Source organism: Budorcas taxicolor, chromosome 1, assembly GCF_023091745.1.
Source record: "Budorcas taxicolor isolate Tak-1 chromosome 1, Takin1.1, whole genome shotgun sequence".
Taxonomy (NCBI): domain Eukaryota; kingdom Metazoa; phylum Chordata; class Mammalia; order Artiodactyla; family Bovidae; genus Budorcas; species Budorcas taxicolor.
Window position 1 is genome coordinate 19,027,851 of NC_068910.1, and position 19,312 is coordinate 19,047,162.

A 19,312-nucleotide genomic window follows, 5' to 3' on the forward strand; every position below is an offset into this window, starting at 1 on the left:
TTTTTCTTAGCTAAGAACTCCCCAGTCTCAGCAGCATTCTCAAAGGGGTCTGTACTCAAATGGATGGAGAACCATAGCCAGTGGGAGCCCTAAAAATCAAAGACACTGAAAATATATTTAGTGACTGCATGAGACAAAGAGCCACATTGCAGTGATTCTTGGGATTGGTTCCCAGAAGTCCCAATCACTCAGTGGTCGGGTCACAGCTGTGTCTCAGCTGCCCCCATGATTGTGTGTACATGTTCATTCGCTTAGTCATGTCCAATTCTTTACGATCCCATGAAGTGTAACCCTGTCAAGCTCCTCTGTCATGAGATTTCCCAGGCAAGAGTCCTGGAGGGGCTTGCCATTCTCTTCTTCGAGGGATCTTCCCAACCCAGGGATCAAACTTGCATCTCTTGCATCCCTTGCATTGGCAGCTGGGTTCTTTCCCACTGAGCCACCTGGAAAGCCCCACTTGTTTGATTTTCCCTCCCTATTATTCTCATATCCAATGAATTATTATCTTATTTCAAACCACAAAATAAAATTCCAAGGGCTTTAGAATCAATCTTAGAACAGTCTTTCCTCCTTTTGAAAGACTATTGTTGTCACTTTGAAAACTGTAAATAGCATTCAAGATGATATTTAATTTTTCCTTTGTGCCAGCATTTAGTGGAAATGTCTAAGTTTTGAAATAGTAGGGAGCTTACATTCCATCTGGTGTGTTTTCATTTCATCTCTCCTTCTCAGTGAATTTTAAAAGTCAACTGTGGTGTCAATATCCTTTCCGCTATGCTAATGTGGCCTCCATGCGGAAATCAAAGGGAAGGAGTCCTCAGGGCCAGTGGTTCTTTCTCAGTTGAACGAGTTAGTGTCATGGAATTGCAGAGTGTCAGAGCAGAAGGTATGCTTAGAGGTGACCTGGATGAGATGAATGCCTCTCAGTTTGATGACAGGGAAACTGAACCCAGACAAAGGGAACTGACCAGGGTCTCATTAGCAGTGGAGCCGGGACATGAGCCTCTACAGGCGGAGGGAAGGTGGTCATTTTGCGACTGGACCTCTGTCACAGCGCACTGCCCTGCAGTACTCAGGGGTTCCAACTCTCTCCATAGCTGCTGTCGCTCATTTCTCAGCCAGAGGAGGCAAGTTAGGATTTCAAAGTGCTCACTGACGTGTCCTTTCGTTTTTGACTCTCTGCTGGCTGAGTGGAAACGTCTCTAATGGGTAACGGGTCTCCTGCCTCACCAACTTGGCTTCTAAGTGCAAAAGGCCGTGTCCCAGTGTGAGAGAGAAATCATTCATGCAGGAATAAGGAAGAGGGATAGCTCTACCTGCCTGTGCCCAGACTTGAAGAAAAAAGACAAAAACAAAACAGAAGTTTCAAACTGGAGCAGGATCCGAGTTAAGAGAGAGAAACTCAGAAAGAGAGAAAGCAAGTATGCTAGGGCAACACATTCTACTCTTCCCCTTACCCCGAACTCCAGGCTGAATCCTCAGTTTTCCTGACACAATAAGTCTCCTAGGTTTGAACGAGCTCTGAGAGTGTGTTCATAAGTCCAATTTGTTCGTAAATTTAAAAAAGTTAGCCTAGGTAGCCAACAAACACAGTTGGCTGTATAACACTGTACTGTAATAGGTTTATAATAATTTTCAGCACAAATAATACATACAAAACAAACACAAAAGTAAAGAAGACACTTTTAATCTTAGAGTACAGTCCTTTGGAAAGTACACCAGTACCAGCTACATCACTGCTGCGTTTACGCTTGCTTTTGGACATCCTGGCCTTGAATTAAAGACGCTGCGCTACTGTGCTCTATGCAGCACGGTTCTAAAGAACACAAATCACAAGCACTTTCAGAGGATGCACACAGGTGACAATGTCCAGCAGACACGTGAGCTAACTAACGTGACTGCACACGTAAACACGTGTTTTTGTCTTTGAAAGTTCGAGACTTGAAGGTTCCTTGGTAGGGGCCTCACTTTCTGTACATTAGTTTTCTGTTTGCTGCTGTAACTAATTTCCACCAACTCAGTGGCTTAAAACAGCACAAATGTAACATCTGATAGTTTTGGAGGCCAGAAGTCTGAAATGGGTCTTAACCAGTTAAAATGAAGGTATCATCAGCTCTGTGTTCCTCTCTGGAAGTCTAGGGGAAAATCTGTTTTCTTGTCTTTCCCAGTTTCCAGGGACTGCCTGCATCCCTTGGTTCATCGCCTCTTCCATCTTCAAGGCCAGCAATGACCAGGAGCTTCTTTCTCATGGTATATCACTCCTGATACCAACTCTTCTGCCCTCTTCCACAGTTAAGCACTACGTGATTATACCAGGTCCGCTGGATAATCCAGGGTGATCTTCCTATCTTCAGGTCAGCTGATGGAAGTTAATACAACCTGTTACCTTAACTCTTCTTTCTCACGCAACATATTTACAGGCTTTGGAGATTAGGATGCAGACGACCTAGAGAGGCCAAGATCCTGCCTTTCGGGTGACTAGCTGGAAACTCTCATGAAGAAAGAAATTTTCTTCTGCCCTTCTAGGTTCTTGTGTCTGGTCTGAGAATTAACCTGACATGAGACAGATGAACAGGAAAATACTGAACAAGAGTTTAATAACATGTATACGTGGGAGAGACCCCAGAAAAGTGAGGAACTTGCCATAATGGCCCAAATGCTCACCTTCGGTACCATCTTCAGCTAAAAATAAAAGGGGATATTTGGGCTGATGATTTGGGATTTCAAAAGGGAGGAAGGCAATTCACAAGAACATGGGAAAGGAAGTGTCTGGTAAAGAGATGTTTTTTGGGTCAGGGAGAGACTTCCCAGCTGGCACTAGTGGTAAAGAACCCACTTGCCAATGCAGGTGGATGTAAAAGACGTAGGTTCGATCCTTGGGTCTGGAGGACTCCCTGGAGGAGGGCACGGCCACCCATTCTGTTCTTGCCTAGAGAATCCCATGAACCGAGGAGCCTGGTGGGCCACAGTCTGCAGGGCTGCACAGAGTTGGACACGACTAAAGCGACTTAGCAAGAGACAACTGGACACGGAGGGCCCCTGATCTCTAGACTCTGCCTCAAGATTCCCTCACCACACCTAGCCCATAACCTTGGCAGATGTCTCCAATGATAGCTCTATTCTAGGAACTGATCCTTTATCTAAATTCTCTGGGCATCTAAGGGGGAGATAAAAAGAAAGACATCCTGAGTCTTCTGTTGGTTAAAAATGATCGACCTAAACTAATCTTCATGCCAAAGAGACAGGTTTCAGGAAGGCAAATTTTGCCCCCCTACAAAATCTTCCCTTTGGATTTGGGGATCCAAGAGTAGAGTGCACTTGACTCTGCTCTCCCATCTAGAACACTGACAGCAAACAGCTCTGTAAAGAAAGTGATGAAGGGCTATGGTGACAGTCTGAGTGGCTGCTAGGGATTCCCCGATCCCCTGTAGGCCTCAGGAAAGTCTGGAAGAACAGAACAACATTTCTTTCTTTCTTTTTTATGCTCATGAGAATAATGCTGAAAAGCTGGCAAAGGGTACAAAGTAGGTGTCCTTCATGTGCTGAGACCAGAGGCCATATCAGGACCATGGACACCTCAGGGATGCAAGAGACCAATCATCGCCACCCTCAAAAGATGACAGTTCTCTTTATGGGTGTTGTCATGGACCAGGGATACATCCAAGGACCAGGAAAGGCAGATTACTTGCAAACCAAATGCCAAAGAGCACATAATCCCTGTCCATCTTGTGTGACAGAATGTTTATAACAGTCGGACTAGAATGCTGAATAGAGAGACTATACATCAGAATGGGGCATAATTATAGGCTTGAGGTGACTGAGGAACCACTGAACCTTCATTGGAAAACCTGATTCTGGGATGATGAAATGGTTGCGGTCACTAAATTTGGGGAATAAAGAGCATTTCATTTTTGTAATCATGCTGGTGATTGTGAAATTAATGACTTACACTCAAAATAAAGAAAGCTGAGCACCAAAGAATTGATGCTTTTGAAATACGGTGTTGGAGAAGACTCTTGAGAGTCCCTTGGACTGCAAGGAGATCCAACCAGTCCATCCCAAAGGAAATCAGCCCTGAATATTCATTGAAAGGACGGATGCTGAAGCTGAAACCCCAATACTCGGGCCACCTGATGCAAAGAACTGACTCACTGGAAAAGACCCTGATGCTGGGAAAGATTAAAGGTGGGAGGAGAAGGGGACAACAGAGGATGAGATGGTTGGATGGCATCACTGACTCAATGGACATGAGTTTGAGTAAGCTCCGGGAGTTGGTGATGGACAGGGAAGCCTGGCGTGCTACAGTCCATGGGGTTGCAAAGAGTCAGACACAACTGAGCGACTGAACTGAACTGAACGCTCAAATGACACTCAGAGAGAGAAGAGATGACTCAGCAATGGAGGGGAAACCCAAGACAAGATCAAATGGATGGGGAACGTGAGACCACAGGGCATCACAGCAGTATGAGAGCTTGTATTAAGGTGTCCTCTCCCCTGCCTCTCAGAGCAGGAAGTCAGGGAAAATGTTATCCTGAAAAATAATTTTTTTCTTTTTCAAAAACGTCTGAGAGTGGAAGCCCCCAAAAGGCCATCCCTCTGGATATTTCAATTAAGTGGTAGGTCACAAACGACTATCTCCCATGAGATCTTTTCCAAAACTAAAGTCTATGTCTTTCTGTTCATTACTTGGTTGCTGCCAAGGAGTAAACAGGAACATAGAATGTTGGCTTTAAGAAAATCACTCAGTGTTTTCTTTACATTACAGAATTATTACTCATTTATTATACAAAGTTTGGGAAATGCCAAAGAGTATAAAGAAAGAAAGAGGAGTGATCTATGATTCCATTTGCCAGCCATGACCACTTGCAATTACTAGGTACATCTGTTTCCATTCTATTGTTGATTTATATGCCACTTTCCCCCTCAATATTATATTCCAATCTTTTATATTTTAAAACACTCATTCGTATATATGAACATATACCAGTAAAGTATACTCATCTATTATTTTGGCCTTTAAATTATTTCCCAGGTGAAGATTATTCAAATTAAACAGAGAAGTTATACAAGCTTTATGGACCCATGCTCCAAGGTAATATGGACACTATGACACAGTCAATAACATTTTTGAGCCCAGACAGGAGAAAATATAAATATCTGTTATTCTCTTGGCAGGGTGTTATGCATTCCCACAATATGAAGGTGCATGTGTACTGTTCCGTCTCAGGTTGGTCTATCTTAGAGAGCTAATGGAGCCCTCACTGGCCAGTTAGCAAAGATTTCAAGTAGATTCCAGAAACCAGTACCAGGTCTAGAGCCAGTCTTTGTGATTTGATTCTGGAGTTACCAGCAAAGCCTTACTTCTAGACTAAGGCCTGATCTCAGCTTATAAAAGCTCATTCTTTTCCCATCAGGCTTTGCTAGTTTGAAAAATACTTTCTCATCGCAGGAAATGTAATACTGTATACTACTGTCCCCATTATGACGGCACAGGCTCTTTTTGTGGTTTGTTTCTCCTCAGTCTTACTCAGCAGTGACTGACACATCACTGTAGAGAGGAGGTTTCAATAGACAGGAAGGTAGTTCCCCCCGCTCCCCCCAAAAGAAGGAAGGGTGCAACTGATAAAAGAAAGCAATAGAGCTGAGGAATGGGAGGTTCGGGCTCCTAATACAGAGGGCTGGGGCTTCAGCGGAGCAAGTATCTCTTGAGAGCCTCTTTCATTAGACAGTGGGATTTACTGGGTATGAGGAGGTAGAAAGGACAGAAGTGAACACCTCTGGGCATTCTCAGAGGCAGCAGGGTAAACAAGAACTCAGACTCTGGAAAGAGAAAGCCTGACTATGAATCCCAACTCTGTTTCTTATTCTTCCTATGACTTTGGAAGAATTACTAGGTCTTCACATACCTCAGTGTTGTTATTATTTATTTGTTGGAGGTGTTATTATTTATTTGTTGTGACTCCCTGCTCCACCGTGTATTTTATTGGATGCACTAATTCACCAGCATGCTCAGTCATAATCACACCACATTCTCCCTCTCCACTGAACGGGGGTAACCAACCAAGGATATCTAACCTCTAACTCTGTAATTAAATTAACAAGTTTCATTTAGCCCTAGACCAGATCACCAATAGATGAAACCCCTTCAAGCTCCTGAAGCTCTCGATTCTGAGATGAGTTCTGAAAGAAGCAACTATTCCAGGGCCCCAAGGAAGGAAGGTAAACAGTAGAAACATTATGTGGATGGGAAATGGTGTAAGAAGACAGGTCAGATTGCTCATCACATCATTTCAGGTTGCTGAAAATATTCAGCCTCCGATTTGACAACAGCTTGTTAGAGTGGGGATCCCCAACCCCCTAACAAGTCCGCAGCCTGTTAAGCACTGAGCCCCACCGCAGGAGGTGAGTGGCTGGCAAGCGAGCTAAGCTTCACCTGCCATTCCCTATCACTCTCATTACTGCCTGAACCATGGAAGGTGGAGGGCAGCTGTGTTAGGGAACTGTTGATAGAAACCACCCACCTTGGCCAGGCCCACTTGCCTGAGTTGTCTAACAGCAGGAGATCCTGGTAACGAATAGGGTGCTGCCACTGCAAAGTAACTGGGAGAACTGAGGAGAGGCCAAAAGGAGGAGGAGAATGTCAACCTTCCAGACCCCTTCTCACTGTCCGTCTTGGCTGCGAGATGCACGTGCCACCAGGAAGGACTCTGAGTGAGACTATGGGCCAAGCAAGACGATCGGCCAGACATAACCCAGAAATTAGCTCCATTATCATAAAGCCTGAGACTGTGAGCCACATGGCAGAGCAGTTCTCCTGGGTTCCCTTACCCCGCTGCTCTTCGCCCAGGTGCCCTTCTCAATACAGTCTCTTGCTTTGTCAGCACATGTGTCTCCTTGGACAATTCATTTCGGAAAGTTAGACAAGAGCCCACTCTTGGGCCCTGGAAGGGTTCCCCTTCCTGCAACAATCTGGTATGGTCAAAATAACTGGAGAAGCCAGCTCAAAGTTCATACGTGAATTTAACCCAAACATGCAAATTTCTCTTTAATACCTGAAGAGTTTTCTAAGAAGTACTAAAATTCTTTGAAAGGAAAAAGAAGATGCTGGAGCAAGGCTTCATTTCAGTGCAAAGGGAATATTCTATGAGTTCCTTAGTTACTGCTAATGTAAGAATGATTCCCAACAGGTACTGGGGCAGCTGGCCTAGAAGATATTTATAGCCCATTGAGAGTTGTAAGCAAGGACTGTTTCTTTTTGAGGGGAAAAAAAAAAGGCAACAATTTCCTTTTAAATATTTTAGTGTGCTACCATGACATGAATGCATTATAAGGCATGCAAAAGTATTTAAGAGGTTCAGTGCGCAAAACCAACTCAGAAAGGATGACCTTGGAAACTGTAGAAGCTTGGCTAGAGAGTGTTAATGACTTCCTCGTGTTAAACAAAAATGCAAACAAACAAACAAACAAAACTATACTAAAGTTTCTAAATGGGTGCTAGGGGCTTATATACTAAAAGCAGAGAAAATGTCTCATTCTGGAAAATGCCAATTGCTCACATTTTAAATCTTGCATACTTGATTAGCAGTCATGTGTCAAGACCTCTGGGGCTTAGTGCAAAGCTAGGATGTGAGGTGTATGTGTGTGTGTGTGTATGTATGTGCAAATGTCTCTAAAGTTGAAAACAGTTCTGGAAATTGTTCGAAGTTTAGCACTGGAAGGTAAAGTCTCTAGGAAAAACACTTATTTCATTATCCTCGCGTTTTCCATGAAAGGGAAGTTAATATTTGCCTCAGACCAAAGGCTCTGTAGTCAAACAAATTTTAGTATAAACAAGTTTGACACAAGCTGGTTAAAAGGTAAGGCAAACACCCTCTGTGAGACTTAGCTTCTGTATAATGGTATTAATGATACTTATCCAGTAAGTTTATAAAGATTAAAGTAATATATGCATAGCACCCAGCATAGACTCCAATCCACTGTGGACTCTCATTAAATAACAATACTAATTCTATTATTATTTTTCATTAGTCCTCTCCCTAGGAACAAAGACGAAGAACCAGAATCATTTACTACTGTTAATCTGTTGTCTGTCCATTAGCCCAAAGCTATTAGATTTTTTTCTCCCCATTTCAATATGAGGAACATGAAAGACATTGAGATTTGAATAGCAATTCACTATTAAAGAACCTGTAATAAATTACTGTATTGATCCAATGCATAGAATCTAGACCTATGTATGTGTAGGAGCCTTTTCGAAATTTTTCATTAGAAAGAAAATTAGGCATCTTTCAACTTGCTCTTTTAAGTTGGGGGGGAGGGTCACAAAAATCTCTATAAAGCACTGCTTTCCACAAATCTAAAGCAATTTAAAAGACAGAATAAAACCCTAAGTCAGAATTTCTTCTTCTTGGAAAGGAGTCCCTCACTGTGTTTGAATGGCTGGATAGTGTGGGCTGCACACTTGGGGCAGCTTAAAAATTTAATATGCTCACAAATTACTGAACTGCTGTGTCTGTGAAGGCTTCTCACCCACAGGCATGCATAACAGTCATAAGCAATGACACTGAACCTGTATGATCTCCCCTTAATGGGTTCTTTGGATTTCAAAAATCTCTGGGGTCTCCAGCGAAGGTGGTCTCTGGCCCATGAGACTCCTCATCACTCCCACCAGCTTCTTAGAATGCTTCCAACATGCCCTCAGGGTGATGATGGTGATAACATCAATAATTACACCAATTATCAAAGCTAATATTTACTGAGCATTAACTGTCCACCAGGCATTGTTTTAGGGCTTTACATGTAATAACACTTAATTATCACAGCAGCCTCATCACACTCCCCATCTTATAGATGAGGGAATTGAGATACAGGAAAAGTTGGGCAACTTGTATAAGAACACAGAGTTGAGAATGAACACCAGGAGATCTGGAGTCAGAACCCCAGTCTCAACCCCTAGATGATGATATTGACTCAGAAAGCCATTCAATGTGTTTCTTTTCAAAAGTGGAACAGGAAAGTTCAGCCATCTGAATAATGTTTAACTGGGCCACCCATAAAAAAGTGATGACCTTCAAAAACAATGGCTAAAATGGTCCTCCAAAATTCATGGATTATTCTTGGAGCATCCCTGATGATATTAGTAGCAGAAAGATAAAATAATAATAATAATAATAAATAAACTCTGTGTAGTGGGATCCATTTGGTTATCTCTGAGGTCCTTTCAACCTTTAAAACTTCAACAAGGTCTTGACCAAGGATGATGGAACCTAACCCAACTGTTATATGACATAATTCTTATGTTATCATTTTTAAGACCAAGGAAAAGAAATGACTGTCCTCTGGATGTGGAGGACAAGGGTGAACAAACTGAGAGGTTTTATATCACATCACACCTTATGAAAACTAATGAGGCTAACTGGATTGAATACATTGTGGAACTGCACCACCCAGTTTGGGAGACACCAACCACACGGAGCTAGTCTGAGTTGAGCTGTGCTGGAAAAGCTAAAAGCATTGGATTTCAAGAACTTAAACAAAAAAAGAGATGTAACTATCTCACTAATAGTGGCTTATATTAGTTACATATCGAATGTTAGTATTTGTGCTATACTGGATTAAAAATTATATCATTACAGTTAATTTCACCTATTTCTTTTCTCTTGTTTAAATGTGAGAGCTGGACCATAAAGAAGGCTGAGCGCCAAAGAACTGATGCTTCTGAACTGTGGTGCTGGAGTAGACTCTTGAGAGTCCCTTGGACAGCAAGGAGATCAAAACAGTCAATCCTGAAGGAAATCAACCCTGAATATTTACTGAAAGGACGCTGAAGCTCCAATAATTTGGCCACCTGGTGCGAAGAGCCGACTCATTGGAAAAGACCCTGATGCTGGAAAAGACTGACGGCAGAAGAAGGTGGCAGGGGATGAGATGGTTGGATGGTATCACCGACTCAATGGACATGAAATTGAGCAAACTCCATGAGATAGTGAAGGATAGGGAGGCCTGGCCTGCTGTAGTCCATGCAGTCACAATGAGTTAAACACAACTTAGCAACTGAACAACAGCAAATGTGGCTACTAAACATTTTTAATTGTGTACGTAACTCATGTCTCTCTATGTGGGGCAGTCTTGCTTTAGAATGCAATGTGCAAAGTACAGACTGGGGTCACTGAAGATAGATGTAATCTGATAGCAACAAAAGCACACCCACATTGTGGTTACCCAAGCTGCAATTTCAAATGCCAGGTTGTGTTTCCAGGGTTGTCTGTGCCCTTCTCTGAAGCTGGCAACTCAGAAGCCTATTGTCCCTCTCTGCTCGTGAACAAGACATGATAGTTTCAAAGGCTGAGCCCTGCTCCAAGCTAAGGGATAATGGGATTTATTTATAAAGGTTATTTGAATAAGTTCATCTTTCTTTATTTAATGAATGACAGATGAGAACTGAAAAACAGCAAAAGCCTTTTCAAATGCTTTGGGGCTTTAAAATTGTGCTTTTATCTTCCTTTCCACCCTAATTCTTGCTTATTTTGCTTTTCTTCTTTAAAAGAGAGATCAAGTGAAATATTTAGGGGCTTTCCTCTTTGAGGCCGTTGTAATTTATATTGATAGAAATGTGTCAGTGCTTAATCCATATCTTTCTTCTTCTTGCTGAATTTATCCATTTCTGCTCGTCACTTGTTCCTCCTGTAATTTTTTCCTATCCCCATTCCCATTCTCTCAACTCTCTAAGTAAAATGGATTTGAAAAAATTTCTTATGGGTGACCTTTTTTTAAACAAAATATATTTAAAATTAAAAAAATAAACTTCTTTATTAAAAATATTTATTTATATATTTATTTGGCTGTGCCAAGTCTTGGTTGTGGCATGTGGCAACCAGTTCCCTGATCAGGGATTGAAACCAGATTCCCTGCATTGGGAGTAAGGAATCTTAGCCCTTGAACCAACAGGGAAGTCCCCTTATGGGAGATCTTGATAGTTGGCTTTAGTGGGCCATGAGCTTCAAAGTTATCAAAACTTTTTCGGACACTCCTCGTAAGAGACTGTTCATTGATAGCTATGCTAAGAACTGTGATTATAAACCTAATTAAGACTACCAAAAACACAAAGATGTCTTCAAGTCTTGATATTAACTGAAGTTTGACACAATTAACAATAACTAAGAACAGAACTGTGAGAAAAAGACAGACAGACAGAAAGATACCCTGGCAACAATACTTCTTAGAGCAGATATCGTCCACCTTAACTAGCAAGTACCTTATATGTTTCTGCTGGAATGTGTCTGTCTGTAGAGAGCATTCCCAGTGGAGGGCACACACAAAGCCTTATTTAAAAAATAATGAGAGAGGGCAAGTAGGACAGTGTGACACAGTAGTTTTACTTGCTACTAGGGAAAGACTAACATGTATTTCATTTTCTCTTGCTTATTTCTCACTAACTTGTAGCTGAGCATATTCAAATGAGAGAGAAGAACAGCTTTGGGAAAACCCCAGGGTAGCAGTCCTCTGGAAACTGACTCTAGGGAAAACCATAGAGGTGGCATCGCTGGCCTTTCAGCTCATCCTGCAGACCTTTGTCCTCTCATCGTCAGCTACTCTTCTGCCTTCTTCCTTCTTTTTCTCCTCTTAAGTGACCAATGATGCCATGATTTGCTCTGGAGGCCTCCAGCCCACCATCATACCCTTCCACGCTTCTCAACATCCCACATGTGTTCAGTTCAGTTCAGTCGCTCAGTTGTGTCCAACTCTTTGCGACCCCATGAATCACAGCACACCAGGCCTCCCTGTCCATCACCATCTCCCAGAGTTCACTCAGACTCACGTCCATCGAGTCAGTGATGACATCCAGCCATGTCATCCTCTGTCGTCCCCTTCTCCTCCTGTCCCCAATCCCTCCTAGCATCAGAGTCTTTTCCAATGAGTCAACTCTTTGCATGAGGTGGCCAAAGTACTGGAGTTTCAGCTTTAGCATCATTCCTTCCAAAGAAATCCCAGGGCTGATCTCCTTCAGAATGGACTGGTTGGATCTCCTTGCAGTCCAAGGGACTCTCAAGAGTCTTCTCCAACACCACAGTTCAAAAGCATCAATTCTTTGGCACTCAGCATTCTTCACAGTCCAACTCTCACATCCATACATGACCACAGGAAAAACCATAGCCTTGACTAGATGGACTTTAGTCGGCAAAGTAATGTCTCTGCTTTTGAATATGCTATCTAGGTTGGTCATAACTTTCCTTCCAAGGAGTAAGCGTCTTTTAATTTCATGCCTGCAGTCACCATCTGCAGTGATTTTGGAGCCCCCAAAAATAAAGTCTGACACTGTTTCCACTGTTTCCCCATCTATTTCCCATGAAGTGATGGGACTGGATGCCATGATCTTCGTTTTCTGAATGTTGAGCTTTAAGCCAAATTTTTCCCTCTTCTCTTTCACTTTGATCAAGAGGCTTTTTAGTTCCTCTTCACTTTCTGCCATAAGGGTGGTGTCATCTGCATATATGAGGTTATTGATATTTCTCCTGGCAATCTTGATTCCAGCTTGTGTTTCTTCCAGTCCAGCGTTTCTCATGATGTACTCTGCATAGAAGTTAAATAAGCAGGGTGACAATATACAGCCTTGACATACTCCTTTTCCTATTTGGAACCAGCCTGTTGTTCCATGTCCAGTTCTAACTATTGCTTCCTGACCTGCATACAGGTTTCTCAAGAGGCAGGTCAGGTGGTCTGGTATTCCCATCTCTTTCAGGATTTTCCACAGTTTATTGTGATCCACTCAGTCAAAGGCTTTGGCATAGTCAATAAAGCAGAAATAGATGTTTTTCTGGAACTCTCTTGCTTTTTCCATGATCCATAGGGTGTTGGCAATTTGATCTCTGGTTCCTCTGCCTTTTCTAAAACCAGCTTGAACATCTGGAAGTTCACGGTTCACATACTGCTGAAGCCTGGCTTGGAGAATTTTGAGCATTACTTTACTAGTGTGTGAGATGAGTGCAATTGTGCGGTAGTTTGAGCATTCTTCGGCATTGCCACTCATTATTAGAGAAATGCAAATCAAAACCACAATGAGGTACCATTTCACACCAGTCAGAATGGGTGCTATCCAAAAGTTTACAAGCAATAAATGCTGGAGAGGTTGTGGAGAAAAAGGAACCCTCTTACAGTGTTGGTGGGAATGCAAACTAGTACAGCCGCTATGGAGAACAACATGAAGATTCCTTAAAACACTGGAAATAGAACTGCCATATGACCCAGTAATCCCACTGCTGGGCATACACACTGAGGAAATCAGAACTGAGACACGTGTACCCCAATGTTCATTGCAACACTGTTTATAATAGCCAGGACATGGAAGCAACCTAGATGTCCATCAGCAGACGAATGGATAAGAGAGCTGTGGTACATATACACAATGGAGTATTACTCAGCCACTAAAAAGAATACATTTGAATCAGTTCTAATGAGGTGGATGAAACTGGAGCCGATTATACAGACTGAAGTAAGCCTGAAAGAAAAACACCAATACAGTATACTAATGCATATATATGGAATTTAGAAAGATGGTAATGATAACGCTGTCTGCAAGACAGCAAAAGAGACACAGATGTATAGAACAGTCTTTTGGACTCTGTGGGAGAGGGAGAGGGTGAGATGATTGGGAGAATGGCATTGAAACATGTATAGTATCATATGTGAAATGAATCTCCAGTCCAGGTTTGATGCATGATACAGGGTGCTCGGGGCTGATGAACTGGGATGACCCAGAGGAATGGGATGGGGAGGGAGGTGGGAGAGGGGTTCAGGATGGGGAACACATGTACACCCATGGCAGATTCTTGTCAATGTATGACAAAACCAATGCAATATTGTAAATTAGCCTCCAAAAAATTAATTAATTAAAAAAAAAAAAGAGGTAACAAAGTTTTCAAGCCAAAATTCTCAAACACCAAATTCGCATTTATAGTACGAGGACATCATTGAACCCAGAGGAAAAAAGCTAATTAACTGTCTCAATGAAACATTCCTTCCCTTTTGGAGAGTCAACTGGGAACCCATGGACTTTGAGCCCATTGTCAAATGGTGTGTGAAAGAGATCCAAGTTCAACAATAAATATTATCAGCAATATAATAGTTTTCTGCAGCTCTCAGGGCCAAATGACCTGCATTTTAGCAAATTGATTTTGTTCATGCATTGTGTTTAGCCAAGCAATTGTTTCCCATGATATGCTTGAACCCACAGTTGCTCTGTCTATGAAATTCATGGTTGAGTTTTTCCAATTGCTGATTGCTAGTCACATTGGCTTTAATAATAGTCACTTGCTTAGTCAGTAATGGGTTTTATACACAGTGCGCAATCACAACCATTCAATGTCACCCATAAACATTTAATGAATTGTCCAATACAGTTATGAGAGTTGCTTATTTGGGACACAGCTAGGGCAAGCCTTACTGGGTTAATGAGATGATGTAGCATGGCATTAAGCAAGGGGTGTTTCCATCCCCCACATTAGCTGAACATGATCTCTTATCCAAGGACACATTTATGTCATTATCATAATCTTCATCAACTTGTCAAGATAATGGAGGGTCCACTGACTTCAGAGAAAGTCTCAGGTACTTCATGGAAATTTAAATAACTAGAAAGGACCTAGGAGCACCATATAAATAAGATCTGCATGGAGAACTGCAAAGACAGGGCTTTACAAGAGATCTCGCCTTGGAAAGGATGGAGCTTGAACTGTTTTGAGGCAGAGAAGAGAGACTAATCTTCTGAAATAAGGATTACAAATTACTGAACAAAACGCATAAAGGAAAATTCAGGACAGAGAGCTGGAGGAAGAGCAGAGGAAGATAAACTCAGAAGTGATAATCAAGGTTGGAAAGAAAGGAGAAGAAGCTTTAGTGCTTGTTGTCAGCAAATCCCACATACGTGTTTGTTACAGACAGGCAAGTCTGGGTTTGAGACGGGGTTTCTTATCAGCTTTGACATTGCTTAGCAATCAGACAAGTTTATAACTACTTCACCAAGCCCTTCGGATGTGCCGCCATCTGCAGCCCTCTGTACGCTGATTGGTCAACAGACTTCATTCCATCGGTGCTCCATTACATTAACCTCAGACGGCTGACAACGCCATGTCAGAATCTCACCTAATGTAGCTGTGAATTAGTAAATCGACCTTCTGAAAAGCAAGATGTTCTCGTCTTTTAAATTATGTAAGGACTAGTAGGGAATTTCAAGTTTCTCTATTTCAACGCCCTGTTCTTTCAGGTAGTCATTCATTTAACAAGTATTTCTTTACCTGTTCTGTATCAGATTAGGTCCCTGTTCCCATGGCTTGATAGCACAGTTGGGTGGGGAAGTGGGCAGTGAATAACACACTAAGTTATTTTGAGTGTGGTGTTATGAAGAAATAAGCAGGGAAATACAATAGTCTTACTATAGAGGGGAGAGGGGATTAGCTATCTTAGATGAGGTGGAGGAGGATCAGTAAAAAGGACTCTTGGAGGAAGTTATATTTGTACTTGGACTTGGTAGAAGATATGGGAGCTGAATGAAGGGGAAGAGAAAAACGGAAGAAGTCACAGGTGAAGAAAACAATATATGCAACGCTCCTGAGGTGGGAACAAGAATTTGACAAAAGCAAGTGGTGAGAAAGAATGAGATGAAGAGGGACTGGGGACATGGGCAGACCCACTGTTGAAGTGAAAGGACCCACCCAGGGCGTTGCAAACACGGGAGCAAGGAGGTGAAGCAGGTGTTACAGGAAAGTGGCACGCAGACTGGAAGGAGGATACTGGGGACTAGCAATATTTGAGGCGTGAGCCATGACACAGAGATTTCAAACTCAAATGCCTTCGAGGGCCAAGCAGGTGAAAACAGGTGAGGCAAGTCAGGTAAGAGACCAACAGTAGTGACCCAGAGAATGAGCGGCGTGCCTCGTAGCATCCGGACTCATTAAAAGACGTGTCGCAGGCAAAATAGAGCCTGTCATTAAAAAATTCTTCACCAGCAAAATAAAGCACACATGAGGAGGCAAACTAAGCCCACGGAAATCAAAGGCAACGCCGAGTTAAAGGAAAACCAGAAAGGAGGCTGGGAAGAAGATTAACCATTCAAGTAATCTCATGTAAGTCAAGGAAGAGTTAGTCCTTATATTTCCATGAACTGAACAAGAAAGACTATTTTTTATTAGGAAGCAACGCAAATGCTGTGATACTAACAACAAAAACCCTAACCCTAACCCTATTTGTTACAGAACTTATGTAACCTAAAAATGGAAGTAATCATCAAATAGCCAGATATGTAGAAACAGGAATCACAGAACCATGTGGCCCATCCAAGAACTGGACTGACAAGTCCTCCCGAAGAAACACAGCCATCCTCTCCATGCTTGCATAGGTCCAGTGATGGGAAGCTCACCCCCTTGCAAGGCTCTCTAAGCGTTTAGAAGTTTCTATCAGTTTGACCTGCTATTCTGTGGAACTGGTAACTGCCTCCTTGACACCTAAGAGTTCCAGATCTGCTCTCTGGAACCATTTAAAACAGCTTCAGTACCTTTCCTACTCGCCAGCCCTTCAGATATTTAGACATGGTAACCTGTCACTGCCTTCCCTCCACGAACCACACATGTTCTTCAGACAACACATCTTCACCTTCAGTGACTCCCCAGGTAACTGTTTCCAGGCTCTGTCATCCCCATCACCTTTCTGTGAACCTGCTCCTATTTGTCACCATCCTTCTGCAAATAGCGCCTGGGGAGAACACAGCATTCCTAGCCCATTTGTAATCCAGAGCTTCCGCAGGCCTCACCTTCTATTTCTGCAGCAGTGGGGATACAATTACGCTTTATGGGGCTCCGTCTCCTGCTGTCCCCGCTCCACTCCCGGCCCTCCCAGGCAGTCTGTTTGCTGTATTTCATGGAGAGATGCATAATCTGGAGCCAGTGCTGCCATCAGGATAAAGAATGCTGCCCCTCATCACTCCATCACTCCTGATTAAGATCACTCAGTCTAATGTCCGGTATGTCCAATAACGCCTGTGTAATGCCTCATGCTTCTCCTGCTGCTTTCTAGACGTTATCTTATTATGTACTCAAACTGGAGATGTATTTTTGCACAAAGAGGAAGATGAATCTCAGAATGAGTGATTTAAAACAGAGGGAAAATTGGATTTCTGACCCTTGAAAAAAGTGCTCAGTGGGGGCATCCAATGATCTGGCTTCAAATCCAGGTTCTCCACTGACCCACTGTGGCTGTTTTTGTTTTTTTGAAAAACAAAACAAAACTAATAGCATTAATAAGAAGAGAAACAGTTACTTACTAATAAATGCTTTGTATGCACCAGTCTCTGCAGTAAGCTTTTCATGCAGTCCTCAACCTTTTCGGCATCAGGGATCAATTTCATGGAAGGCCATTTTTCCACGGACTGTGGGTGGAGGGGATGGTTTCCAGATGATTCAAGCACGTTCCATTTCTCGTGCACTTTATTTCTAATCTAATGTTGCCACTGATCTGACGGAAGGTACAGGTTTGCAGTCTGGAGGCTGAGGACCCCTGCAGTCACGTCGTATATTACATGCAACAACTTTTTCAAGAGTATGTTTTATATATATCTGCATTTTAAAGGAAAGGGGATGAAGTGACTTGTCCAATGTCACACAAGCAGTAGGTGGCACTGGAATTGGAACCTAACTCTGACTGTCTCCGAAGTTCAACCTCTTCAAGTTTCTTAGCACAGTTGCCCTTACTGGGTACTTATAACTCACCAAGTAATGGGAGGAAAAAAAAAAACCTCTTTTAGCAATTACTTCTCCTGAGAAGCTTCTCCTAATACGTAGGAGGTAGGGACACGAGGTGCTCCACCTGTGGGGCTGGGGCCCCGGGAGAGGGTGCCCACGAGAGCGAAAGTGTAAGAGGGGAGAGAGAGGCCGCATGCCAACCTTGACCTTGGGCTGAAAGGTAGCCCTGCAGCTTTTGTCACAAGCACATTTGGAATACAAACAAGATTTCAAGGTGACAGTTCAGTCTAAGAAAACAGTGTTTTCAAGTACTTTTAATACCACTTTAGCAGTATTCACTTGTATATAAATCATGTGCTAATTTATTCATTAAAATAGCCTGTACTTGGCAACATTTTATTAACCTCAGTTTATGCTAATAAGATCAGTACTTGGATTTTTTCAAAATACATCTCTTTTATAATTACTCCATAATTCTAATTTTCTTCCAACTCAAACTAAGCCCTTACTAACCCCCAAAATACATTCCGCATCCAATGAGAATGAGTTCAGTTTAAAATACTATAGGACATAGCTTTGAGAAAGTATATATTTGGGAGGAAAGCACATTCCCAAACCTAGCCACGTGCCAGAATCTCCTGGGGACTTTCTTATGCACACACAATCACTGACTCTTACATGGCTCTGTAATATTCTGGATTGGTATCTCTGGGAATAGGGCCTCTTGAGAGCTGAGATTTGCAGCAATTGGTCCACAGACAGCATTTAGGGATTGGTGATTAGACTGTGTCCACCATACACAGGGGGACTGCAGCCCTTCGAAAACACAGGATACCTAGGATACCTAAGACAGGAAGAGATGCCCTAGACATGCCCACTTGTCACCTCAGAGAATTCAGTGACTCCCCGATACATGATTTATAAGTCCCATTACTAACTGTTGACCTCTTGATCTTAATTTTCAGGATTTGGGTAGCCATTTTAATACCTAATTACTGCAAAGAAACCTTATAAATACAAATATATTTTTAAAAGATGCATAAAAACCCCTATAAATTAAAAAAAAAGGTTCTGACTGCTGGAAACCAATCATCCTAGAGGTCGAGTACCACGACAAACAATTACAATTATAAAATGCACTTGAAACATCATTCTCAAAGGGTAGAACAGGAGTGTCAAACCAATGGCTCCTCTCTCATATCTGATACCCATGGCAGACACTGCTCATCTATCACAGCACATTTCCTTGATGCATCCAGAACGGCCTCAGAACCCTTCCCAACTAAGTACCCCAGGCCCCCACTACCATCGGATCAGCTCTTACATGTGGGGAACATATGTGCCCTTTCCTGGCTAAAAGAAATAGTTACACTGAAATCATTTTTTTTTTTTCTTCACGCCAACACATCTATTACAGACTGCACAGTTCACACGGCACAGACAGACATGCCAAGGTTCTCATGTAGACGCGGTCCTAGGAGCAGATCACCTGGCTCTTGCTGTTCATCTTTACACGGGGGTCACATTTACATCTTTGAAGGGAAGTAATAAGTTACCTGCTAAATGTTTATGACACAGGGGTC

General features: G+C 42.4%; 1 protein-coding gene across 7 annotated transcripts in view; it reads right to left on the minus strand.

Annotated features, from left to right (window-relative positions):
* Window positions 1-19,312, minus strand: part of FHIT (fragile histidine triad diadenosine triphosphatase) — a 1,562,042-nt gene that overhangs the window by 196,197 nt on the left and 1,346,533 nt on the right. The window lies entirely within an intron of this gene.